The sequence below is a fragment of the Manacus candei genome, unplaced genomic scaffold (assembly GCF_025592945.1).
Source record: "Manacus candei isolate 608988 ecotype Guabito, Panama unplaced genomic scaffold, ASM2559294v1 h1tg000181l, whole genome shotgun sequence".
NCBI classification, from domain to species: Eukaryota; Metazoa; Chordata; class Aves; order Passeriformes; family Pipridae; genus Manacus; species Manacus candei.
Window position 1 is genome coordinate 74,117 of NW_026138229.1, and position 27,892 is coordinate 102,008.

General features: G+C 37.7%; 1 long non-coding RNA gene across 1 annotated transcript; it reads right to left on the reverse strand.

The window, feature by feature from the left end:
• Positions 1-12,360: 12,360 nt before the first annotated feature.
• LOC127463926 (uncharacterized) lies at positions 12,361-24,695 on the reverse strand. Its single transcript, XR_007901089.1, has 3 exons — positions 24,576-24,695; positions 24,317-24,472; positions 12,361-12,607 (listed from the first exon to the last, which is right to left on the reverse strand). It is a non-coding gene; the product is annotated as an uncharacterized LOC127463926 (long non-coding RNA).
• Between the last annotated feature and the right edge of the window lie 3,197 nt (positions 24,696-27,892).

Here is a 27,892-nt window from a genome sequence, read left to right on the forward strand (position 1 = left end):
AATTTCATTACCTACTCATTGAACCAGAGTGCCTTGTTCGTCCTTGGAGGATCATTACATATATTTTAATTTAGAAGAACATTCCAAAACCCATCAATCCAGGGTTCCCTTTCAAAGCATGATTTGATCAAAGGCATTAAATGGTTGTTTTCCCTGTTTCAATCTCCAATCTAAAATGAAATTTAAAAAAATTTATAAAAAAACCCCAAAACACAAGCAAATTAACAAAAAAAATAATTAAAAAAAAAACCAAACAAGCAAATATAAATATAGAAATAAAAAAAAAAAAAAAAAAGAAAAAAAAAGAAAAAAGGAACCAAACAAGCCAATGAGAAATGCTCAGCACAATTCAAAGGCTTACACAAGGACATATTAATGTCCTTTTACATTTTGGCATATTCAGGTTTTTTCATTTTTGCTTTTCAATAAAGTACCAATAAGATATAACTAGTTTTGTCCTAAAACATGGTACAGCAATTTCACATAAAAAAATGCTGGTTACCATTTGAAAGCCTGGATAGAATAATTTGTAAAGAGTAACAGTAAATACGATGGGCAACTTTTATGTTATTTTAATGTGTTAGCTGAACTCACTCTTCCACACCACAGAGTGGTACCTTACAGTTAGATAGTTACTTCTGCTCAACTAGGGACTACACCTCACAGCAGAATGCACACAAAGCAGTCAGCATAATTATTGTCAAATTCCTTCTAAGGAGTGTAATTTTGGTTCCTGAGACATCATAAAAATAGAATGGATATTGATATAAATGTGGATTTTGAAGCTCAGCATCTCACAAGCATTGATATGATATTATAGATGGTAGCTGAAATCAAAATAGAATACTTCATATAGCACATTTTTTCTGACATATACACAAAACCACATGATGGAAAGATGATGATGTGACATATCACTACTTATTTTATTTTTTTCAGGTTTATATTTGTGTTTACCTTGCAAAAAAGCATGAAGAAGAATTAAAGTAGCCTTTGGATCACCTGTGTTCTCTAATATGGCTGCCTTTTTCTTCAAAGAAACTTGTGAGCAGGAACAAAGAGCGTTTGTTATTCAGAGAGGAATATTTGAATGGAACTGTTAGATTTTAATAAGAATTTTAAAGGCTTTCTTTGAAAGACATTTTAAATCTTTACCTTAAGGGATTTACAGTTCAAGGTTAAAACTACAGCTCCCATAACCTAAGCATATTATCTCCTTGTTTCATAACTGCAGTACTACAGTCTAAAGTAGAGCATACAAAGAACATGGACCAACAAAATTTAGAGATGAGGGATTTATACATAGAAGAAAGCTTTTTTTAAAAACTTAAGAAGATGTTATATATTCTTCCTTTGGAAAATCTGCAGTATCACATAACAACATCCCTGACCTGACCCATCTGTGGCTGCTGAAAAGCCCTCCAACACAGCAGAATCTCCTCCTCTTCTGTACCTGCAAGATGGAGGCCTTTCATTGCAAATTTAAACCTTCGATTACATTTCAGTAGCAGCCTGTCTCTAAATGGTTATAAATTTATGAACTCCTGTTAATTTTTAAACAAGGAAACAGCAAGAGTAGCACCACATATTGCTTCAAATTCATGTTTTAACATCAATTGCTTCATAAAAGTAGATCAGAAAGGTTATGGAGCCAATACTTGCACAGTCAGCAATCACTAAATGAGTGGCCTTGGCTTCTCTGAAGCTTGTACAGCTTGGAATCAGGAGGTTTTGCTGAGCACTGGGGAGAAAGAAAAAGAAATCAGGGTCTTTTTGTCCAACCTGTGCTGAAATAAAAACTGCCTCCTCAGCACTCTATGAGTGAGTGGCTTTCCCTGAAGCTTCTTAGTTTGATATGGGCATTGGACCATGCAGCTGGATTGAACTCTGGTGAAGAAAATAAATAAACAGAAGTTTAGTAATGCTGAAGATTAAAGTTGCTGATTTGTTGCTCCAGGAACATTAGTAAATAGAAACATGCCACCAAAAATTAATAGTATGTCCTTTTTCCCTGTATATTTGAAAGACGTGGGAACAAGTCATTATCTTGAGGTAGGCTCAATTTTTCTGTTTCCTGGAACACTCCTGCCTGAACTAAATGCGACTTCCATCTTGTGAAATTTGCCTTGAAAACTGCATGTCCCGGTTAACAATCTCACAGGGGTATGATCTGTGTTAAACTACCTAAGAACGTCTGAGTGCTGAATTCTGAACCAGTCCTGATGTTATTTTTCTACCAGAACAAGAGCTCCTGGGATGAATTTCTGTAACTTGATGCAAATAACACATATTCAAGAAATGAAAAAAAATAAGGACATCTGTTGATTCTTGCGCAGTTACATTATATTACTTGGAGTCTTCTCCTTGGGATGTTGCCCCTTTTAGGTTTGAATTTAAGACTGAAGTTGAGTTTACAGCGCACAAGCTGTTTGGCATTCTGCACTGAGCATCTAAGATCTTGCTTTATGGCGAACTTGCCACCACCTGCCGCAAGAAAGGAGCCCCAAAGAAAAGATACAAGGACTCCCTGAAACAACATCTCAGCCTTGGCCATATTGATCAACATAACTGGTCTGCTCTGGCCTCAAATCGGGAGGTCTGGAGACACACCATCTATAACGCTGCTGATACCTTTGAGAAAGCACGCAGGATCACCCTTGAGGAGAAAAGGCAATGCAAAAAGAATCGTGTCTTGCAGAATATACCACCTAAGGAGTCTTTCTGCTGTGCCTTTTGCAATCAGACATGTCTAACTCGTACTGGGCTTTTTAGCCACCAGTGCACTTGTAACAAACGCTGGTAGAGCCCTCCCCAAATCTTCGTTCGCGAAGCCTAGCCATGAAAAACATTATATTACAACTAAGCTGAGATATTATTTTATTCTATATAGTTATCTTATTGAATTTTTTTTAGTTAAAATTCACTTCTTTATTAATACATATATCTGTGGAGCTTCAATGTTCTATCTAAAGAGGTGATCTGCTGACTTCCTTATGAACAGAAACAATGTAATCTTCAGTTTCAAAATTATCTTGTTTGCTTGTACAGCAGTTATTCTATTATATTCTCAGTAGGCTACCTAAAGTACTCTTATTTTCCCATAGAAGAGAGCTGTGAAACAGACATTTGCCTGAACTGCTGCAGATACTCAGTGTCACTGGTCTTTTTTGACATACTTGTGAAATTCTGACTAAGGACGATATGTTTAAATCTTTTATAACAACTCTGCAGAACTTTCTAGAGCATATTGAAACCAAAATATATTTCCATTTTCTTATGAAGTCATGAACACCGCAACTACATGAAGATAGATAGCCAATGGATGACAGACAGGAGACTACCTGCTTCTGAAAGGAAGACATGAATCAACAAGCCATTGTATTCCATGAGAATATTCTACTTTTTACAGCTGAATTGTTGTGATGCAAATATTTGACCATAAATGAAAATTTCAGTGTGAAAGTTTTCAATGTAGAACACTAAGTTTAAATGTCTAAAGCTTGACTTTTTATTATATAGTGGAATAATATATAGATAATAGATCTAAGTCTCATGACATCTCACAGATGTAGATATATATGAAAGATATATATTAGCACAAAAGTGCAAACCAAGATGCTCAAGTCCTGGTAGGTAGACTTAAAAATTTGGCCAAAGATTTTATCAATGAGAGGGTAATTCAAGTCTTGTATTAAGTGGTTTCACCTTGCACAGCTTTCGAGTGTGTCCTTCATCACATTTCCACAGAGTTTATGATTAATTGACCTCTCAAGCCATTAAACTATCCTGCCTTGCATTATTAGCCTGCTTGTAAATCAACTCACTGTTTTTCCTAATATTTTCCAATAGTTTTAAAGCTAATATTGTTGGAAGGACAGTGCTCTTCTTTTCGTGATCAAAATTCATTTCTTAAAGAACATTTCCAGCAGCTTTGTGTTTAGAAAACATATAGGCTGAGTGTTTTAAGATAATTTTCCTTTGCAACCTGGTAGCTAAATCTTCATAAATGACCCCTTTGGTTAGGCTAGAGATATGACCCAAAGTTCAGATGCATGACTGATGCTGAGTGAATTAGCCTTTCTTTCCTCAAAAGCAGTGGAAAGTGTGACTGTCCGACTGGAGCATGAGCAGACACATAAAGACTCTCTTCAGCATCTATCATTCACACTGCTTTCCTTTTTTTTTTTTTTTCCTTTTTTCTTTTTTTTCCTTTTTTTTTTTCTATGTGTGTGTGAGTGTACTAGCTGCCTATTTAATAGAAGTTCAGAAATTCTGCAGACAAATTGCCAGGAGCTTGTGGGCACTTGAGACACGCACAAATCCCTGTTTTGATTCAGCAGAGAACAAATTGACAGAAAGGCAAGAGCAGTGCAATGTGCATGCCTTCTTACTGGATGTTAACTTGATTTTTCGCATTGTCATTGCTTCTGCATCTCGCCATGTGCATTTTCCTGATAAGGTTGCTCCCTGCTTTCAGAAGACCATACTGCTGACCTTGCATTTATTTGGAATAGAAAGACTGGTGCTGGCTGCAGCAGATTAATATGAGCTCTGATCATGTCGGTTTAGATTAAGGTGCTGAGGTTACAGAAATGTAATTTGTACCCCACAAGGTACCATAGTATGAACAGTGACAGCAATTAATCCTTTGCCTTCTGATGGCAATGATAAAATAGCTTTTGCTGCTTCTAATAACTTCGTTCATGTTCCAGAAAAAAATTTACTTGTCCCATGAAAGAAAAAAATTACACTTTCCATCTGTATGAAAGTTTTCTGTCTTTGAAGTCAATGGCTGTTCTTAGAGAGCCAATCTGTTGTTTTAAATAGCATTTTTCAGATCCTTATTTGCTCTAACAAAGATTTCAATTTCTCATGAAAATTATAAAACTGAGAGATACCAGATTTTTTAACAAAACTTAATTAAAAGGAGAAATATGAAGTAGATACAGAGGAAAAAAGGTAACTTTGAAACAATTTCTCATGTAATTAAACAAAATCTTCACTAAGCTATTGATTAATACTCAAATCCTAATAGAACCTAAAAATGTGATTTTTCTCACAAGGAAGAGAAAGGTCAATCATCTTCTCCAATGAGACATTGTTTGCAGTAATATTTACATTTTTATTCATATATAATATTGTGTATACTGCCATCTATATCTTTAGAGCATATTAGCAATATTGGAAAAAAACCAGGCAATTATTAAACTTTTCTTATGGTGTCCTGAGAGAAATAATGTATTAGGCTGTTCTCAGTATGAACTTTTATATAAAATTGCTCTGTTTCCTTCTATCTTCCTTTTAGAAATAAAATTTGCTACCAAAAATCACTTCTTCTTTGCCACACTAAAGGACATCATCAGTAGATGTGTCTCTACCATGTCTCCACTTTCCCAAGATGAAGGCAACTGATCAGGAGCCACAATAAACCCACATCTTCAAAACTGGGGTATGGGAACACAAAAAACCCCTCTGCAACCTCTTGATACTTTCGTTTCCCTTTTTGTGGAAGTGAATAAATAATGCACATATTTGGGTCGCCTGGAAAGGCAATGACAATGCCTGTCACAAACCCTCTCAGATCGGTATTAACCTGAATACAGCCCAAGTTTAAGCTGCCTGCAAAGTTAATATGGACAGCACAACTGGGTTGTGTAAAGTGTCAGGAATTTAGAGAACTTTAGGGAACTTTAGGTGCAGTTCGAAGGAATAATATAGATGAGATAGTGAAAACACTTCTCATGCATTTATGGATGTTTGTGGCAGTAATTTAGTCAATTAGTTTTACAGTAGTGTCTTCTAAAACAATAACAAGAAGATAAAATGGAAACTGAGTCAATAATACACAGAATTTAAAGCAGTATTTTATAAGCCATAGACTACCACTTTTATTTCATCCAAGTGTAATTAAGTGTAATTAAGCACAGCAAAGAGAAACAAGACAACAGTCTAAAGAGAAGATATTGACATTTTGAACTATGAGAGGACCAACATCTTTAAATTTACTTTGATTCTATGTTGTACTTTTATATGTGTTATCATATAAAAGATCTTAACTTGGGCAGAAGTTCCTTTGAATGATCAGATTCTGAGGGTTAAAGGGTTGCACTGCCTGGAAACTGATAAGAAGTGAAATCCCTGAGGAACATCTTCATCAGTGACCTGGACAAGGTGATGGAATCATAGGTTCCATTATGTCTATAGACAACACTCAAAGAGGCCAAGACAGGCTGGATGAAAGAGCCAGAAGGATCCACACCACAGCCAACAGAGACAAATAAAAAGTCCTGCCCTTGGCAGAGAGAGACCCTGTGAGGGAATAGGTGTCCAATTTTGGGACCCCAAGTTCAGGAAAGACCTGAAAAAAGCAGGATGAGATTCGGGGAGACTTCTGTAATTCTCTGATTCTGTTACGTGGCTCTGTACCAAAGACCTTCCTTCTTCAGATATCTTGAGATACTTCACAGTATCTCATGCCCTCTGTGAAGGTTTCTTTGCTCATAAGGAGAGATGTGATTGGAAGATACACTATGTTGAAGGACCACTGAGGGCTGTTGGGTAGTCTTTGCTTCATTTAGGAAGTGGTGGAAGGGTGGTAGATTCTTGTGCACATGACCTTTATTATTTTCTGACTGGCCTGTTTGTGCCCATTATACATTTTCAATGATGAGAAATTATGTCTTTACCTCTTGTAGGTTCCAAAGTCATCAGTAACCCCTGTAAACAGATAATACATCTCCATCTACTACACTGTCTATAACTTTAAATAACTTAGGACTAGAGCTAAATATACTTTCTTTATGGCCTTGAATTAATAGGCTGAATTCAGATAGTCCCCATCGCATGAGCAGGCATTGACATCAGTGCCAAAAGTGATAAATTCAGCATTGAAATTGCAGAGTTAGAACCTTTGACTGGCTGATGCTGCAAATTCTTCTATCCTAAAAGCATCATATCCCAGTTTAGTGTTACAAAGTCATTACACAGACTGATGAATGAAAACCATTTTGAATTCTTTCTTGACATTTTATTGAGTTGAGCTAAGACATGTTTTTAGCAGGAATTTAAGCAAAAATTATACATTGGCAACTCAAATATGAAGGTATACATGTATCTGATTATTGTCCTTAACAGAACAAAAAATGTGCTATAAAACCCAGCCTCTTTTTAATTATTTTTTTTCCCTTTTCATTAACTCTTTTAAGTTTTTAGGAAAGGTTGATTAACAGCAGGATTTAATTTTTGCCTTAACCCTCTGTTGCCACTTTTCTTCTTCAGTAATAGATTGCCTTGTCATTAATTATAATGTGAATTTATTAGGGTAATTTAAGTTATCCAGTTTTAATTTCCTTCTGTATCTTATGAAGGGTACACACAGAATCAGCTACCACACTGAAAAAATATTACAAAAAGCCCAACTCATCAACAGGTGGCTACAGGACTGGTGCCACTGTCAGAATTTTGTTTTTTTTGACCATGGGGCAAACTCCATGGTACCTAGTCTCCTAAAATCAGATGGGATTCATCTTTCTAGGAAGAGCAAGAGGACTGTAGCGCATAAGTTGGCAGGGCTGATCAGGAGGGCTTTAAACTAGGTTTGAAGGGGGAAGGGATTGAAACCGGGCTCTCCAGTGATCAGCCTAAGGACAGAAAGCCCGAGTTAAGAACGAAATCAGCAGCCCAGCTGAAGTGCACATACACTAATGCATGCAACATGGCCAACAAACAATAGGAGCTGGAAGCCATCGTGCAGCAGGAAAGCTGTGCTGTAGTTGCCATCACGGAAACGTGGTGGGATGACTCGCGTGACTGGAGCGCTGCCATGGGTGGCTACAAGCTCTTCAGAAGGGACAGGCAAGGTAGGAGAGGTGGAGGGGTGGCTCTGTATGTTAGAGAGTCTCTTGACTCTGTGGAACTTGAAGTCAGTAACAATAAGGTTGAGTGCCTGTTGATCAAAATCGGGGGAAGGCCAACAAGGCTGACATTCTGATGGGAGTCTGTTACAGACCACCCAACCAGGATGATGAGGGTGATGAATTATTCTACAAGCAGCTGGCGGATGTCTCAAAATCATCAGCCCTTGTTCTCGTGGGTGACTTTAACCTGCTGCATGTCTGCTGGGAACTCCACATGGCAGAGAAGAGGCAGTCTAGGAGATTCCTAGAGTGTATAGAAGACAATTTCCTGCTCCAGCTGGTAAATGAGCCTACCAGGGGTGGGGCCCTGCTAGACCTGCTATACACAGACAGAGAGGGGCTGGTGGGAGATGTGGTGGTCAGAGGCTGTCTGGGGCACAGTGACCATGAAATAATAGAATTCTCATTACTCAGGGATGCAAGAAGGGCCATCAGTAAAACCTCTACGCTGGACTTCCAGAGAGCAGATTTCAGCCTGTTCAAGAGACTGGTTCAGAGGGTACCGTGGGAAACAGCCCTTGAAAACAAAGGGGTCCAGGAGGGATGGACATGCTTCAAGAAGGAAATCTTAAATGCACAAGAGCAGGCTGTCCCAGTCTGCCAAAAGGCAAGCCAGCATGGAAGACAGCCAGCCTGGTTGAACAGGGAGATCTTGAGGGAAATTAGGATGAAAAAGAGAGCCTATCGATTATGGAAAAAAGGACTGGCTACTCAGGAAGAGTTCAGGAATTTAGTTAAGTCATGTAGAAAGAAAATCAGAGAGACAAAGGCAAGATTTGAACTCAATCTTGCCACTTCTGTTAAGGAAAATAAAAAGTCTTTCTATAGATACATCAGTAGCAAAAAGAGGGACAAGGAAAACATCCATTCTTTAGTGGACATGGGGGGGAATATAGTTATTAAAGATGAGGAAAAGGCTGAGGTATTTAACACCTTCTTTACCTCAGTCTTCAACGGTAAGACAGGTCTCTCTGAGGACAGCTGGCTTCTGGAGCATGTAGATAGGAATATGAAGCTGAATAGTCTCCCTGTAATCAAGGAGGAAACAATCAGCGACCTGCTGAGCCACTTGGATCCCCACAAGTCTATGGGACCAGATGGGATCCACCCAAGGGTGATGAGGGAGCTGGCGGAAGAGCTCACCAAGCCACTCTCCATCATTTACCAACAGTCCTGGCTCACTGGGGAAGTCCCAGACGATTGGAAGTTGGCAAATGCCACACCAATCCACAAAAAGGGCTGGAAGGAGGACTTGGGAAACTACAGGCCTGTCAGGCTGACCTCAGTGCCTGGCAAGGTTATGGAGCAGACCATCCTAAGTGCAATCACACAGCACCTACAGGATGGACAAGAGATCAGACCCAGCCAGGATGGGTTTAGGAGGGGCAGGTCCTACGATCAGGTGACTCGCCTGGTGGATGAGGGGAAGGCTGTGGATGTAGTCTATCTGGACTTCAGCAAAGCCTTTGACATTGTCTCCCATAATATACTCCTGAAAAAACTGGCAGCCCATGGGCACTGGCAGTGGACAGGGGCACTCTGTGCTGGGTTAGGAACTGGCTGGAGGGCCGGGCCCAGAGAGTGGTGGTGAACGGTGCTGCATCCAGTTGGCAGCTGGTCACTAGTGGTGTCCCCCAGGGATCAGTGTTGGGCCCAGTCCTGTATAATATCTTTATCGATGATTTAGATGAGGGGATTGACTCCATCATCAGCAAATTCGCAGATGACACCAAGTTGGGAGGGAGTGTCGACCTGCCAGAAGGCAGGAGGGCTCTGCGGAGGGACCTGGACAGGCTGGAGAGTTGGGCTGGTTCCAATGGGATGAGGTTCAACAAGGCCAAGTGCTGGGTCCTGCACTTTGGTCACAACCCCCTGCAGCGCTACAGGCTGGGGACAGAGTGGCTGGAGAGCAGCCAGGCAGAAAGGGACCTGGGAGTTTGGATTGACAGGAAGCTGAACATGAGCCAGCAGTGTGCCCAGGTGGCCAAGAAGGCCAATGGCATCCTGGCCTGGATCAGGAACAGTGTGGCCAGCAGGACCAGGGAAGTGATTCTGCCCCTGTACTCAGCGCTGGTGAGGCCACACCTGGAGTGCTGTGTCCAGTTCTGGGCCCCTCAGTTCAGGAAGGACATTGAGGTGCTGGAGCAGGTCCAGAGAAGGGCAACGAGGCTGGTGAAGGGACTTGAGCACAAGTCCTATGAGGAGAGGCTGAGGGAGCTGGAGCTGTTCAGCCTCGAGAAGAGAAGGCTCAGGGGAGACCTCCTCACTCTCTACAACTCCCTGAAAGGAGGTTGTAGCCAGGTGGGGGTTGGTCTCTTCTCCGAGGCAGCTATCAGTAAGGCAAGAGGGCATGGTCTTAAGCTGCGCCAGGGGAGGTTTAGGTTAGATATTAGGAAGAAATTCTTTACAGAGAGGGTAATCAGCCATTGGAATGGGCTGCCCAGGGAAGTGGTGGATTCTCTGTCTCTGAAGGTTTTTAAGATGAGACTGGACATGGCACTTAGTGCCATGGTCTAGCAACTGTGGTGGTAGTGGATCAAGGGTTGGACTTGATGATCTCAGAGGTCCTTTCCAAACCGTCTGATTCTATGATTCTGTGATTTTACATAAAAAAATAATAAAGTCTGGATTAGACCTCCTTCAACAGACAATTTACAATATGATATTTTTTCCTGGTTAGATAATCTTCTTAGATACATCACCCAGAATGAGTGTAGGTAAGCAGAAGGGAAATACTAAAGTGCCACAGTCCGAGGGAGGATGGGGCCATGACAGAGCATGGATGAGTTCGGAGACAAGGTAGGGTGCAGATGGAATGCTTTATTGAGGCGTGCACAGGATTTTTTATCAGTTCAGGTGGGGAAAGGACCAGAACATGGGGTGGAGCATGAGACAGACAAACGGGGGAACAAATCGGGATAGGGACACAGGCAAAAGTGGGAGGAATGTGGGAGGAGCCAGAGAAGGAAAAGGCAAATGGAGACTGTCTCATCTCTGCAGCTTCTCCGGCCAGAGAGCGGAGCAGGGAAGGAAAGGGAGCAGGGAAGCAGGCATGCCTGGGCACGCCTGGGAAATATAAATATAGAGGCAACATACAATGTGTATATTTATAAGCACATAAAAACTGTAAAGTCCTTATAATAAAGTCCTGTCAATTGCTGTATATCTTCCTCCATGCCTGGAACTGTTCCCATCTGGAATCTTGCTCCTTCACACTAAAGTATGGATGAAACTAGTTTTTTCATAATAGAACACTTGACACAAACTGAAAAAGACTTCAGAAGTTAAAAAAGTGGTGATCCTTTTATGGTCTGACAGAGCTCAAACTCAATGGATACATATCATTGTAATGACTAAACAGAGTCCAGTATGAACACTGTGTGCAATTGCAAATTTTGTCAGGAATCCAATACGTTCACTTTGACTGATTAACCTGGAAACAAGAACTACAAATCCAGACATCATTCTTCTTATCTCTTTGAAGCAAAGGGTATGCACAGCTGAGCATGACAGTTTGTGCAACAGCACTAGAGGTGGACAAGGCTATTTCAGAGATTAACAATATAAAAAAGATTCATTCCAGAGTGCACTTCTCCAAAACATCATGCACTGGATTTTGTGAAGGACTTTTAGAGACAGTTAGATACCCACTTTATTGCTCATTCCATTGTCACTGTAGCCTCGATAACACTTCATCATTTACAGGACCATTTTTTATTTAGCTGGTCTAAGTGCTCATGTTGAAAATATTTGAAAAGCCAGTTTCATTCATTACAAAACTTTGTGCACTGTCAAAGTGAAAAATCCTTGAAAATGTCTCAGAAAACTGAATGAGGATTTCCGAATACAAGTGTTTACTCATATTTAAGAGCCAGTAAGATAAGCAGTACACTAGCAACTAATTTAAATAAAACCCCAAAATGTTTAAATAAGTATGTGTTCCTTTATTCTGCACTGTGGATGACAAGACAATACGGAGAGCTGTCACTTGTGTGTTCTGTGCACTTAGAGAGCAATAATTTGAATTCAAATTCTTAATCCTTATGGAAATTTGCTTGCAGATCGTGTCATTTTCAGTGTTTTCCACTGATGGTTTACTAAGAAAAAATACTTCTCACGTGCAGTAACAAATAATTCAAATATCTTAAAATTACTTGAAAGCAGTAATCATTAACTGCATTTCCAGGTCCAGATTCTAGCAATGGTTATTCTTTGTTTAGCTAATACCATGAATATTTTATTAGAGCTTCTTAAAAAATTCCTATGGACTTGGAAAAAAAAAATTCAAATAGGAGTTTAAAAAGAAGTGATGCTAAACTGATTTTATAGATCATTCATAAATCACTTTGCATGCATTTCAGAAAATGACTTATACTGACTCAGTAACAGATTTATGCATTTACCATATTCTGAAGTCATTATTTTTCATTTTTATCAAGTGTCTGCAGGTTCTTTTAATTTTTTGTACTCACTTGTAGAACTAGAGTATTAAATTACATATATCAGGAATATGTGATTATTTACATGCATGAATGACATGCCTGAATCCAGCTGGAAATCTTCCTGATGAACAAATACAATTTTCAGAATCAGTCCAAGTTGGATGGGTTCTTATCCTTGTACATTGTGGGTTTCTTACCACTGACTCTCAAAATGTCCTTGCACTGGTTCTCCTCTTCCATGAGCTGATCCTATAATAAAATACCAAAGTTGCTCATTGTGACCTCAACAGACATTCTACCACTTAGTACTCTTTGTTTTTAACTAATTTTTCTGGGCCAAAACTCACAATATAAATTTAATCTTTATTGTTCTTGAGTGTGACTATGAAACTGCTGACTGATTATTAGGAACACAAATATCTTGTGTAGTTTCAAATGCAGAAGGAGAAAAGAAATCACAGGACGTTCACATCTTGAAGTGCCAGAAGTCAAAAAAAAGCTAAAGGTGAGAATTTTCTTTTTCTCTAACCTTGAATGAACATATTGGTGTTAACAAGTAATATCACTACTACTTGTAGGAGTGTGTTTTGTTCTTTCCCCATTCCACATGTTTCCCCATCCTACACACAATAAAGTGAATTCTTCTGTTGAGTACTAAAAAAGGTAGGAAAGTCTCGGAGAGTTAACTGCTAACAACAAACTTTTGGAATTATAAAGAGACAAATGATGAGTTTTCAGTATCCAATGTGTAGGGCAGTAGGCTACTAAGCCATGTTTGTTCTGTTTTAATAATGGTTTAGAAGTGATAATCATGGCAAATTCTTAAAAAGAAAAATTAAAGGAAAAAAGGCTCACCTCTGTATAGAGTTACATGGGCACACTAGCCCATCAAATACAAAGAACATTAGCTGGGCAACTTTGCAATCAAGCTTCTGAATTTTTTTAAATGCCTAATGAGTTTTGCATGCAAGCCCTAAATTATGGACTCTGTTAGTTTTCCTCTCTGACCACCTTCTTTCTCTTCAAGCTCCTGTTATCCCAAGCTCCATTCTTCTGGAGTCTAGAGAATTCCAGCAGTAGAAAACATAACCTCCTGCATAATTTTTTGAGAGTTGTTTTTTTTTTTACTTCTTTTTCAGAAGTGGGTCAATCTTTTTACACAGGTTTCTCCAGGGTGACTCAGTTGCAGAGTGAAGAGAATGAGAACAACATTAAACATGCACAGGAACTCTCAGATTCCCTTTACTCAGAATGACTCTGCAGCTCTCAGGACATGGAAGCAGTTTGTGGATGTTATTAAAAACCTGCTGCATGTCCAGATGGCTACATTATTGTCTGCAGCATCTTTCTGATCATACTAGTCCTTAATTCATAGAGTAAAATAATATAATATATATTTTAAAAATGTTGTCTCCTCCTATATATTTTCCCAAGAAAATTACTTATAGTAATATTTAGCAATTAAGTTTGGAGGGAGAAGTACGGACACTTACTTAAGATTTGATTTATCAACAACAAAGGATTGTGAGAACATTTAAAATTATATATTATTTTAATCTGTTACTGTCTGCAGCACCTTTCTGATCATGCTAGTCCTTAATTTGTAGATTACGACAATATAATATATATTATCCTTTATTACTGAAATATGCTGGATGATGATTGCTTGATATTGTAACAACACCAATGCCTAAAAATATATATGAAAATTGAACAAAATAAATTGAAACCTGAAATGGAAAATTCTCACATCATCTACCATTCACACAATTTGTGTTTTGACTCTGGGAGAAAAAAAAAGAAGGATCACATGGGTCTGAAAAAAAAAAAAAGTCCAAAATAAAACTTTAAAAACATTTTAGAAGCCACACAGTAGCAGCATTGGACTACTGTCTCTCCATGTTCTTACAGTTCTGGATCAAGCTTTTGAGAATATAATTATGTGTTGGTGATAAAACACAGGCTCTGCTTCAGGAGGTTGGAGCAGGTTTTGAGCACATATAAATTTAAACAAGCAACTTTTGAGAGCAGACTTATGTAGCAGACCATCTGTCTGTCCTGTCCTGCTTTCCTACACCTCCAGTTGTCCCCTCAACTATTCAGTTTAGATTTCACAGCACCACCAGACCAGGGGAGGTGAGCTGGGAATGAATCTCTCTGTTATATACATACAATTTCATTATCACTCACTATTTTTAAGTTAAGAATCTACAGACCAGGTTTCATTCTAGATCAATCTGCATGCAATTGCTATGGACTGTATATTTTTCTTCCCTTCTCAAAATGCAAAGTGAGACAGAATTTTCTGAGATTAAAAAAAAGGCACCATCCTTTCCAGGGAGATTAACAATCAATACAACCTGTGGTCATGAGATGATGGAGAAAATAAAATAGATATATAGAACATCATATTGTCATTAACATATTTATCTTATTTTACTACTGATAGTTCCTAATTTCTGGAGCATTTTTTTTCTTCATGTGTTTAAAATGGATGTTACAAATTTTCGTAAATCAATACCTTTTATTAAAAAGCCATGAAAAGCATTTCAATATCTCCCTAAGAGTACTTAAACACTTTCAATTATAAAAAAAAAATCATTTGGGAAATATTTTCTCCCCTACAACAACTCTGGAGTGTTTGAAAACCTTACTCCATATAATGGTGGATTTTTTTCGACTGCTTTATGCGAACATGAAGATAAGTGCTATCTGTGAAAGAGATCTCTTTATCAGACTTCAACAGGTGTAGGGAAATATTAACAGAAGTTATTGTTCTGAGGAACGGGAAATATAACCTGGAAGAAATGAACACTTCAAAAGCACTGAGTGCTGGGACATACAGGAAAGTTCTATTTCAGCTTATAAAAATTTCCAGAGGTTACACTTCACTCCCTCCTGTGACTTTGGCCCAAAACAAAACCTCATAGAACTGAAGTAGGAGTGTCAGAAACATTCACTCCCAAGTTTTAAACCCTTTTCTTCTTCTTCTTCTCTTACTTGAGAAGAAAGCAAGAGGGTGGGGAAATTTTCTGACCATTTTGAAATTGAAGAATATATGGAGTGATGTGTGCACTTAGATATTATTCATACAGATTTTTTTCCTTAAATTGAGATATATGGCAAAATTTAAGCATCTCTCAAAATGAAACAAAATAGAAACTTAGCACAAGGAAATTGATAATGCCCCTGTAAATTAAAAGTAATGCTCTGAAACAACATTTCTGGAAGTGACATTTTTTTTCTTAGAGTGAAAGAAGGGAATGGGTAAAATACTATAATTTTAAGGAAACCTGGTTTTAATTGAGAAAGAATTAATTTTTGTAATTAATGTAAGTGGAGTGATTTGATATTTATTCATATATAAAATGATTTACTCCCTGAAACAACATCTCAGCCTTGGCCATATTGATCACCATAACTGGTCTACTCTGGCCTCAAATCGGGAGGCCTGGAGACACACCATCTGTAACGCTGCTGTCTCCTTCGAGAACACACGCAGGATCTCTCTCGAGGAAAAAAGGCAACGCAGAAAGAACCGTGTTTTGCAGAATATACCATCCAAAGAGTCTTTCTGCTGTGCCTTTTGCAATTGGATATGTCTATCTCGTATTGGCCTCATAAGTCACCAACGTACCTGTAAAAAATGTGGATAGAGCCTTCCCAAATCTTCGTTCGCGAAGCCCAGCCATGATATATAAAATGAGTAGTCCAGAAGTGAATGACATTTGAGTAGATTAATAGCTATCAGTACAGAAGCACATAGGAAAAATGGTGAAACTGAAGAAAAAATCATGAGATGAAAAACGTAATTATTTACATTCCTACTTAGTCAGTCAAAGATGCCCTGAATAAATTTATTTTCCTTTGGCATCAGGTGTCAGATAGTTTTTGATCAGATATGGAGTGGCTTCAGACTAGTGCCCTAGAGATGAACTGCCTGCTACCTGTCCCCTGAGTGGTTCAGCTCCTCTGGAATGAAAGTGTTGATCATGGTTACACACTAAATATTTGACCATATAGATTTATGCATAAAGCAAGGAAATAATTATTTTTCTCAAAGCATAAAACACTTTAATATAGAACAGATAACGCCCTTCTGCTTGCATTAACCTTGCGAATTCATACATTTAGACAATATAATTTAATAGAGACCAAGGGTCTTTGCTGTAAAAGACAACAACTCACACAATTAAGATGATGAAAAATGTTGTAGAATGGGAACATTAAAAACAAAACAAAAAAAAGGAAGATATAAAAAAAAGGAGCACAGCATAAAGATAGCCAACTGTAATTTTTAACATTGTTAAAAAAAAGGTCAAAATTGGGATAAAAGGATGAAGAATATTTAGGTGAAATATGCTCTTGATAATTGTGATGAACATTAAAAAGAGGAAAACTGACAGTATGCTGGTATGGAATATTGACTATAGACAAGTGCAAGAAAATACATGCTTTGAGAATATATGCACGGATTCTAGTGTAATGTTACCACAGAAGGAAGCAGTTCCATTGTCATAATTACAAAATCACAAGTTCTCACAAGGTCCTACAAAGGAAGACTGAAGATTTCACCTACAAAGATATTTAAATTGGTGTCTGAGGGAAAAGCCTATACAGTCTCAAAATGCTTAAATGGACAGTCTGTGGTTTAGTAGCTCTGAACATATATCCACCCAAAATGATTTATTAAAGTCACATTTGATATCAATCAGTTGTTAATAAGTAAATTTCTAATATTTAGACATTGGTACAATATGTCTTGGCTATTGGGGTAGGTGATAAAATTAAGTGGAAGACAATTTTTACACTTAAATAGAGCAGAAAATCACTAGAAAGAAAGGGAAATATTATTGCTTAGTGGTACAAGATTATTTTTTTCACTGCTCAATACCGCATGGAAGATTACACCTGTGTTAGTAGAGGTATTTCTGCATATCCTTGAAACAAAACGATATTCACTTTGAGGGTGAAAAATGCCTGGTGAACAAGCAATTTAGAAACTTTTGGATACTAGATGGTCTCTGTGATTCCCCTTCCAATTCTAACAACATGAATTTCTGATGAGTCACTGGGATCAAAGGTCCATAGACATGAGCATCTGTAGGATCACAGATCTGAGAACTGGGATTGTTTACCCTGGAGAAGAGAAGGCTCTGGAGTGCCCTATTTGTGGCCTTACAGTGCCTGAAGGAGCTGACAAGAAAGAAGGAGAGAGACAATTTACAAGTACCTGGAGTGACAGGACAGAGGGGAATGGTTTCACATTGACAGAGAGTAGGTTTAGATGGGCTATCAGGAGGAAATTCTTGGCTGTAAGGCTGGTGAGGCCCTGGCACAGGTTGCCCAGAGAAGCTGTGGCTGCCCCATCCCTGAAAGTGTCCAAGGCCAGGTTGGACACGGCTTGGAGCAACCTGGGATAGTGGAAGGTGTCCCTGCCTGTGGCAGTAGAACTGGATGAGCTTTAAGGTCCCTTCAAATACCAATCATTCTGTGATTTTATGATTCTATGTAAGAGGGTGTTCACAAAAGTATTCTTTGCTGAAGACACTGTAAGATAAAGCCCCGTTATAAATGTGTTCCCTGAAAGATTCTACCATGTAGGATTTTTGTCTGAGTGGTATGCACAAAGACTAGAAGTCTGCCTGCAGCTTTGTCAGGAGAGGATTGAGTCAGCTAGTTAATGAAGGGACCTTTCTGATCTAGCTTTCATGTAAATCAGTAAGGTATTGGGGATTGTTTGCTTATTTATTTATTTGTGTCGTTTAAAAGCATGTGACTATGTTGTATGTTTCAAATGTTGAGAATTTATTATCCTGTTTGCATTTTCCCTCAGACAAAGCTCAGTATGATTGAAGATAATTGCAAAGCAGCAGCAAAACTACAAATGATATAGGGATGCCTATCAAGTTCAGTAAGCAGAGTTGCTTATCAGTATCTTACCAGCATATCCTCTCTTTAACTGCACAGACCGAGTGTAAAGGTAAAATGAATATCAGGTGAGAGAGAAAGACCTACCTGTCACCAGTTGTGATCATTAAGGAATTTCTGCAATGCAGAAAGACATTGACTTGCATGGCAAAGCCCAGAGGGTGGCAGGGAGAATGGTCTACCCAGAGCAGACCAGGCTGCTGTTAGGCTGCAGTACTAAAACAGCAGTGCTGAACCCACGAACTTTTACTGGAAAAACTAAATCTGGGAGATGGATTTTCCCCAACTTCCAAGATCATTTGTGAGGGCAGCATGTTTATTAGTAAGACAACAACTTGAACTCTAACCTCTTGGTAACAGTTGCATAATTTTGAGACAACATCATAAAACACTCTCCGAGTTTAGAGGCATGATGCCCCTGAATCAGTCTGGGGTCTCAATAACCAAGGGACCTAAACTGACCAGGTAAAAGGGGTTTTTTTTCCCCCCATCACCTCTGCTAAAATTCTTTTCCTTTTGGATTTGACAGAAATTGAAAGCAATAATTAGCTGAAATAGGATTTTTTAAAGTTTTTCTGCAAACTTTTGTGTATATAAAATGTGCTTAAGGCTGTTGGCAGATATGTAATAAAGATATTCAAGCTTATATTCGTATAAAACTCCATTGTAAATCCACAAAGTCACCTGAGTAATACTTTCAATATGCTGGGTACTGATATAGTTGAGGTTGAGCTGAAGTCTGGAATCTCTGCGTCTCAGCTCTCTGTTTATTAATGCAGAGAACAGGAATGCAACTCTATCTTGCAGTGAAGTAGTATAGGATAAGTACAATAACAGAAAAAAAAAAGAACAATAGAAGCCATTACTGTGAGATATGATGGAGTGTAGCTTGGCCATATCATTGCTTTGCTTCCCTCTCGGGAAGAGGGCAAATCAGAGGAACAAATCCAGACCAGATCAGCAATGCACAACAGTTTCTCCACATACCACAGAAGAGCTCTACCAGATGTATGCTGCCAGTTTATTGGTCTTTTTTATCCTGAATGAATGATGCGGAGGATAAAAGAAATAAATTCACCTGAGAATCTGGCCCTGGGGTATTGAGGGGTTTTACTGTATGATGGGGATTTTCATAACTGCATTGACTTCGCAAAAGAGAAGATACATGGTGAAAAAAGGAAGGAGCACAATCCCCCAGACCTCACTGTGTCTCTTAGGTCTGGTGTGATATTCTTCATTTTTTCTTTTCAATGTTTTTCATGTTTGTAGAAACTGTAAGTGTATATTAGGGTCTCTGTTATGCAGCCTAAGTGCAAGTAAAGGCTTCAGTCTGTACATGTCTGGGGAAAAAAAAAGTATTACAGATTTTTTGCTTGACAATTCAATTTTTACTCCAGGTGTTTCAGTTAGAGAGATCATTCACTCTTGCGTTGGCAAAATGTCACATGAAGCAAGTCAGGAAGGATTTTTCATTACATTTTGGCAAGCAAAGCATGTTTTATGACTTTTATTTTCTCTCCTGTACCATTGTACTGGTAGGGGTGAGAAAAAACTCTTCAGATAAGGAGCAATGAATGAAAAAGTAAAAAGCAAAGTGACAATAACTTCTGCACAGGAATAGGAGGAGCAGAAGAGCATGAGAACAAAGACTGCTGCCTCAGCTATTTAGCCCAGCCATCAGCTCATTAGTGATTTTAATTACCCATAGCCACTGAGTAGTTAATACACCGAATTCCTGTATTACTTTTATACAAGGTCATAAAGTGCTTTAATATTTGAAAGAAAGGGAGGGGGAAGATAGGTTTTTAGAAACAGTAAAATTCAATTAGTAGGAGAAGTTAACATTTAGTACAGGTTAGGTTTGATTAAGACATCTTTAAAAGTATGGTGTGCAGGAATAAAAAGGTAAGTTTTCTGGAAAAGGTGGTGGAAGAGGATCTGGAGGGAAACCTACACCTCAGTTGTGTGAGAAACAAGATGGCCCCATCACCAGTCCAACAGCACAAGCTCTGCGGATTCTTTCCAGCATCAGTTACACAGGCCAGAAGTTAAATTTCTTCACAGCCCAAAATGGAAGATGACAATAAACTGCTTTATTGTTTTGTGTTCTAACCCTGTGATAATAAAATTATATTTTTTTTTTCTGTAGGGTATTTGACATTGCAGTCAAATCACAGTATTTAGGGAATCACAGATTATCTGAAGATTATTCTGTGACTTGGAAGATAATACAGAGCATGCTTGGTATTAGTGGCTAAGAATTGTTTGTCCCTAAGAAATGCTATATGAAGAGAATGAAACACCTAATGAAAGTAACATTGAAAGTAAAAGCAGATTGGAGAAGTTAGCTGTCCTTCCAAAAATATTTGTCCAAATGAATTAAGAAAACTGGGTTCAATTAATGAAATTAAAATTTTCAAAAACAGATTAAATACTGTGCAGTGTATTTCTGTGAAGTATTTTAAAATCAGCTTGAACAATACATCTGTTTTGTCTTAACAAAATGCCCTGTGTCTCTTAAAGCATTGTGACACCACCATTTACTTAAATATGAAGATCTTCTGTCGAAAACTGGAATTTTTATCACTGAATCAGTGCTGGGGAGGTTTAGGTTGGATATTAGGAAGAAATTCTTTACAGAGAGGGTAATCAGGCATTGGAATGGGCTGCCCAGGGAAGTGGTGGATTCTCCGTCCCTGGAGGTTTTTAAGATGAGACTGGATGTGGCACTTAGTGCCATGGTCTAGTAACCACAGTGGTAGTGGATCAAGGGTTGGACTTGATGATCTCAGGTCTTTTTCAACCCTGCTGATTTCTATTATTCTATGATCTACTCTTATGTGTCCTGCTCCCTAAACTTTAATCCATATTTATTTTAAAAAGAGGTTCTAAGCCCTGTTGTGGTGACCAGAAAAGCTGGTGTATGTTGATGCCCTGAAGGTTCAGGCCAGGAGAACAAGAATCTACCTTGGTCCAGTACGAGTCCATGGTAAAGGTTACTGTTTATCTTGGGCTTTTGAGCCTCAGAAATAACCAACCGTATACACACAGTCTTATGTTTAGTATCACTACTGGGATGCTCATGGTCCTGAGAGCAGTACATAAGAGAGCCATAAAACACAGTGGTTTGGTTAAATATATCTTTTTATGCACAGCTGGCATAGGAGCCATGCTGTAATTGTGGTGTCAATTGGTAAGATCTCATTCCAGAGGTCCTTTCCAACCCAGCTGATTCTATGATTCTATGATTCTATTTCACTTTCTTTCGGAGTATCACCACCTTTCCCCACAGAGTGTGTATGTTTGCTTTTCGTATTCATACCAGCAACGCCTTTACAATCCTCAGGAACTTGTGTTTCATGTTATTCTGGTCCTCAGTTTCTTCCATACCACCCAACAGTTTATGTTTGAAGTAAGAAAATGTCATTTACCACAAAAAGCAGGGATCCCTCTACAGCAGTCTTCCAGCCACCACAAGATACAAACAGATAAACATAAGTGATTATTTTTTTCCCCCACAAAAAAGCCCTTCCTCTAAACAGTGCTGTACTCCTATCTGGCAATAATCTAACAGGGTTTGTTTGCAGTATGACTGGATAGTTTGCACTAAAAGTGTAATCAAAATTTTCATACACATCACACACACACACACACACACACACACACACTCTCTATGAAAACCAGAATCTGTCTGTCTGGATGAGAGGAAAGGTTCTTCTGGGAGCTCCAGCTTGTTGCTTAATGCAGGAGCTCCTTCTGTTGGCAGAGAAATTGAAGACAGTTACAAGTCAGGCTGGGGAAAAAGTTACATGATAAAAGGAGTGTACAGATAATTTTTGATGCAAATTATAAGAATTTGATGAACTCTTATTAAGTGCAACTACATACCTAGGTTAAAACCCTAGAGGAAATACTGCACCAAAATGAACTTAATTTTGTAATAAAAGAAAAAAAGCTTGGACCTCACTGCTAGAACACTCATTTAAAATAAACTAGCAAATCTCTGTTAGATCCTCAGCAAATCTTGTTCTTAGACCTGAGTGGCAAAGCTATTGTTAAATTTTATGTGAAAATAAAAGGGTCTATTACAGTGGGTAGTATCTTTATTTTAGTGGTAATATTGTGTTCATCTAGGCATCTTTTGAAATGAAACAAAAATAATTTTCCAATAATAAACAAAATTTCACTTTGCTCATTCTCTGTGTTGTCATCACTCAGAGAATTTATTTTGTGGGGCCACTAAACTTCCCAGGGTAATCCCAAAGTAACTGTTCCTACTTATATTAAGGTACAAGAGTTTACCAATAATAAGTTTGGTTTTAAATGATATTTAAGGGTCAGCATCTTGACAACTGATGCAGGGTAGCACGGTTAGTTAAGGAGGAGCATGGAGGAATGAATCTAAAACATAGTCTGTTTTCAAAATCTGAAATTGTTCTCATCAAACTTACAGTAAAAGTTGCAATCCTTACTTTTTTAAACGTATTTCCACTGTGAATGAAATCTCTCTTACCATTCCAAGCAGCTTGAAAAGGTGAAAAACCATCTCCATGTTTCAGCGTATGAATGGTAAAGAGTAACCATGATTTTTTTTAAGAGAAAAATTTTAAGAAGAACAGACAATGGTGAAATAGAATTGAGAAATGTGAAAACAGAACCTGCAGCTGGTCTGTGCTATAAGTTGGAGACAGTGATCAAGGTGTTCTACAGCTCACCTCTCCTTACCAGCACTAACAATTGAAGGAGTTTTAATAACTCTAGAATCCTTTTAATGTCTCGCAAAGAATATTAACTTCTTCATCTACATCAGGAAGACAAGCACCATGTCAGAAGTCTAAGAAAAATTCATTTACACATTTTTCGAAATCTCAAACCTACAAATAGAGTCTTGATTTCCTGCAAGATTTTTCCATATTTTTAGGAACTGTGTAGATAACAATTAACTCACAGGTTTACTCTGGCATATGAAAAAAGAATGTAATAATAGAACTCACAGTTACTGGCAAAGAAATATAAAAATGTCACAAAAAATGAGAACAAATATGACAAGTCAAAGAATGAGTTTTCTCATACATTTGCTGAGTGGGAATGGAGAGTACTAAGGAAAACAAATGATATCTTTTAGCTCACAGACTGTCTGATATGTTAATGACCTGATAAATTAAATACTAGGTCAAATTATTATAAAATAAAATAGTATTAAACTGTCAAGACTTCTTCAGGGACTGGCAAGGCAATTCTGCCATATTTATGTGAGTTAAGAAAAACAATAACTCAAACATCAAAATGATTTTTTGATAAACAGCATCAGCCAGTCTACATTAAATTGAGACCCTTCAGATGTCTTCTAGAAATTAAAAATAGATTATCAATAAGAGAAATTGTAAGTTAGGCTAGAGATTTCAAGCATAAATGGTGCAGAAATGTAATTATCTATTTGTAATTGTTTTTCTGATCCCAAAGAAAATCTTCATTGATTTGAAGAATATGGGGTGAATTGTACTTAGAACAATTGGCTGTGGAAAATACAAATATACAAAATAGTCTGCACTGACATTACAGAGAAATATCTGCACTGGATTTTAATATTAGTTTTTAAATTCAGACCCAATGTCATTGAACCAAGTGTTGCACTTTTTATTCATGAACATTTTGGCAGTGAATTCAAGTGCCAATTGTATCACACATCTATGTGCAATAATATAATTTGGGATGAAGGTTTAGATCTTCTGACCTGCAATGCAAGGGAATTTCTAGAATCCTAAAGCAATGGGCAGGATGCAACACTACAATAGTACAACAAACATGAAGATTGCCTTTCTTAATTCCAAGTAAGTTAACAGGAGAGTTTCTGTCACTCTTTTATTTCAAAGAAATCAAAATATTTTCATCTAGCTAGTTGTTCCATAAATTCAGTAAATAATGCAAAATAATTAAACTAATCAACCAGCAATCAAAAAAAAAAAACCAGAAACCAAAATAAATTAACTTAAGAAGAATCTTCAAGACCACAGTGACACAACTCACCATGTCCTCTTGCCAACCTCTGTCTCCAGAATATGCTTCATTCATATTCTCTGTTCTGTCTCCAGATCACCATGATCCTTTCATGTAAAAATCAGATATTTCCACAGATCCTGACTGGTCTTACTTTAATACCCTGGGCACCCAGCCCAAATGTGCCTGGGGGAAGAAACTTGCATCAAGAGTTGTCCCAGGGTGTACTGGTGGCAACTTTTTCTGTGGCCTGGACCATAGACAAAGTCACAAGCTCCAGTTCTCCTACCTGAGATTTTGTTTCGCTTCTTTCATCTTCTTTTTGGGGTTTAGCAATGAGTTTCTCTTTCTATGCTTGCGGTTTTCCACTGGAGGTTCCCTGTGTTTGGGAGGAAACACAGAAATTAAAAATGATGCAAATTCCCTCTTAAACAAGCCTGTAATGAAATAGAAAAAAAAAAAAAGGAAGGCAAAAAGTTTATATATAATAGTGTATATATATACAAAGGTGTTCTTCTTTCCTAGGCTTTGCATGTTCATTTCATTATGAAACAGTCTTGTGTGTGTGTCACAAAAATAGTTGAGGAACTGTAGTATAGATCCTGCCTGAAGATAACTCTGAATGTCCCAGCCCATCTGAACAAACAACAGATTAGAGTGTGGTGACCCATCTTCTTGGACCTGAAGATAAAGAAGGTCACGAAAAAGGGGAGGTAAATTGCAATCACTGTGTTCCTTGAATGCATTATAAATAAATATGTTTAAGAGTAGGGACAGCGCTGCTCATCCTTACTTTGTGAAAACATACTCTGACATTTTTCTGTTATTACAACTGAGATACCTGCTGGCAGAGCATAGGGAGGGAGTACACCAGCATGAGAGGGCTGAAGCAGAAAAGAATCCTGAATTAAGACTTGCCTCTAAAATTAAGAATTTTACTGCAACCACCAATAGCCCAAGAATATACATTTTAACCTAATGTATCTAACACAGAATTTCAAGACATACTTAAAGTCAGAAAGTGGAAAGAACAGAATTTTACTGAATTAATTTAAATGCCAGAGTCTCTGATTATGTTTAAGTAATTAGTTGAGCAGCAAACAGTGATTGCAGCATACCTATAAGCTATAGTTGACTTACATTATTAGTATAACACTGCAATTAAATAAGTACTACACAAAGCCATTAACTATTGAAATCATGATACTCTTTTTTTTCCTTTTTTTTTTAGAAAACTACTCTCAGGTATCCTAGCACTGAACCACAGGCCCCTTAAGCTGTAATAAAAAATTGTATCAGAAAAACCTAGAACAAATTGTAATACTAAAACCTTGATTACAGGCTGTTCAAAGAGATAACATCTATGAGATAACCTTTCTTCACCTAATTTGTGTAGGATTTTTTGCTACATTTGTGTTTGAAAATGTAGAAATACAAATTATACTTATTTTAATCGAGCTTTAGTAATTTTAACTTGCTCAGATTCCCCTTTTTCTGTCACTATGAAGATATTTGCTTCCAGCCTTACAGTTCAGTCATGAAAAAACTACCACAGAAAAGGACATGAGGAAAAAAGAGAAGATTATATAAAGAATTCTATGTAAATAATATGCAGTAAACAGTTGCAAAGCTTATGAGTGTCTGTGGGCATTTGTGTGTTTCAGAAACACAGAAACTGGAGAAGCCATAAGTGAAATAATTTCCTCCTCTATTTCAGCAATTGACTGGAGATTAGAGAAAAACAGCCTCTAATCTTTCATCCCACAGGCTACCAGCAAGGACTTGCCTTGATTAGTCACCACTGGATGAAGGACTCAAATTGCCACCAGAGGAAAAGTGGCAGATTCTGACCCCGAGCCACATCCACCTTACAAAAGCAGTTTGAGGTCAAGAACATGGAATAGATCCTCCCACAATCTGCCCATTCATTTGGATTTGCCACATGAAGTGTTAAAAAGAAAATATTTATTTTTAGTATTGCCAGTGGAGTTTGCAGTGACTCATGTTTTTGATGGCACATTACTCTGCAAATGACCAAAACAACTTCCTCACAGTTTTTTTTTCTCACACTTTATTACAGTTAAAATTTTAGATCTTATATTAGCCTTGATCAACATTTCTTCATAAATAAGCTCTTTGCAAAACGTCTTATTTTCACCCACTTTTTTTGAGTGAAGGGGAAAATAGGAGGGAGTGAAACATTATTTTTTCAAACCTTAAGCTGTAATGTAATGGTGTTAATAACTAGAACAGCTTAAGAACCTAAGCCAGACTTTTTCAAGAAATGGTCTTTTGTAAACTAAAAACCAGCCAACATTTTATTTGCACAGTTACCATTAAAAATATAATATTTCAATCAATTTTCTAAAAGTGTATGGGAAAAAGGTACCTCAGGTCTGCTTTTCTGTAACATCTTCAGGCTTTAATAGTACACATAGGGAAATAATAATTATTTCTGTACTCATAACTTGATTTCTAACTTGGCTTTTGGTTAATGCTAATTCCACTAAAATATAGTTTAGATGAATACCACTTTAAGGTTACTTTAGCTGAAGGCCAAAGATGAAGATTGCTTAACAGATGCTGCTAATTACCAAGTTTTAAAGATAAACTTTTATTTTAAGATAAAGACACTATACAGACATCTCTTTGAGAAACTTCACAAAAAGTTACTAATGCACTAACAGCTCCCTTTCCTCTCAAATAAAGTAATTGTATAATTAAGTTCTTTATTTAAGTGTAATGGTTTTAATAGGCCCTTAGTAATATTTTCATGAAATTTTAAGTCAGTAGAGATTGTAGTTCTTGTTCTTCAATACAGTGCCTAAATAAAAGCTTCGAATATGATTTAAGCTCATCCGTATTGGTCGCCTTCTTTGAACTTAATTTGCTTTGTCTTGCTTTATTCCAGACTTTTTCACTGTCTTTGCCTAGATTTCCCCAAGGCTGATGGGCACTTCAGTGGTAGAGGAAAACAGAAGTTACTTTTCAGTTCACAGTACCCTAAAGCCTTTGAAGAAATGTGGGATTCTGGGATCCCCTAGCACTGAAGAAAAAGAGAAAACTTCTTACCTTGCAGCTGTGAAAAGTTTGTGGGACATTGAACAAGATGAGAGAGAAAAACACCACTTTTCCAATTAAGGTAATATGGACATATGGCATCATATACACTTGTCCTGGTCATGGATTTTATTTTGTTTATTTGGGGATGTTTTTTGGTTGGGTTTTGTTTGGGTTTGGTTTTGTTAGATTTTGTGGAAAAGCTTCAGGAAAGAGTTGAGCTCCTCAAATAAAATGAAACAATTGCAAACTCGTGCCTCAAGCCTCTACTCACACACAAATGCAAATAATTGGAAAGAACTTTAAGCTGGCAAGAATACTTACAAGCTCAGTCCATTAATGGGATCTAAGCATTAAGGTTTGCAATTTCTTGAAAAGTGATACTGTTAGATTAATAAACCTAAGAAAAAAAGTTTAAGGAGGTTTGGCAGGTTTGGTGGTAGTGGTGGTGGTAGTGGTGGAGATGGTCGTTTGGGTTGGGTTTTTAACTGACAAGCATTTATAAAGGTTTTATCTTAATCTGTAGTTGTATTTACTAGAGCTCCA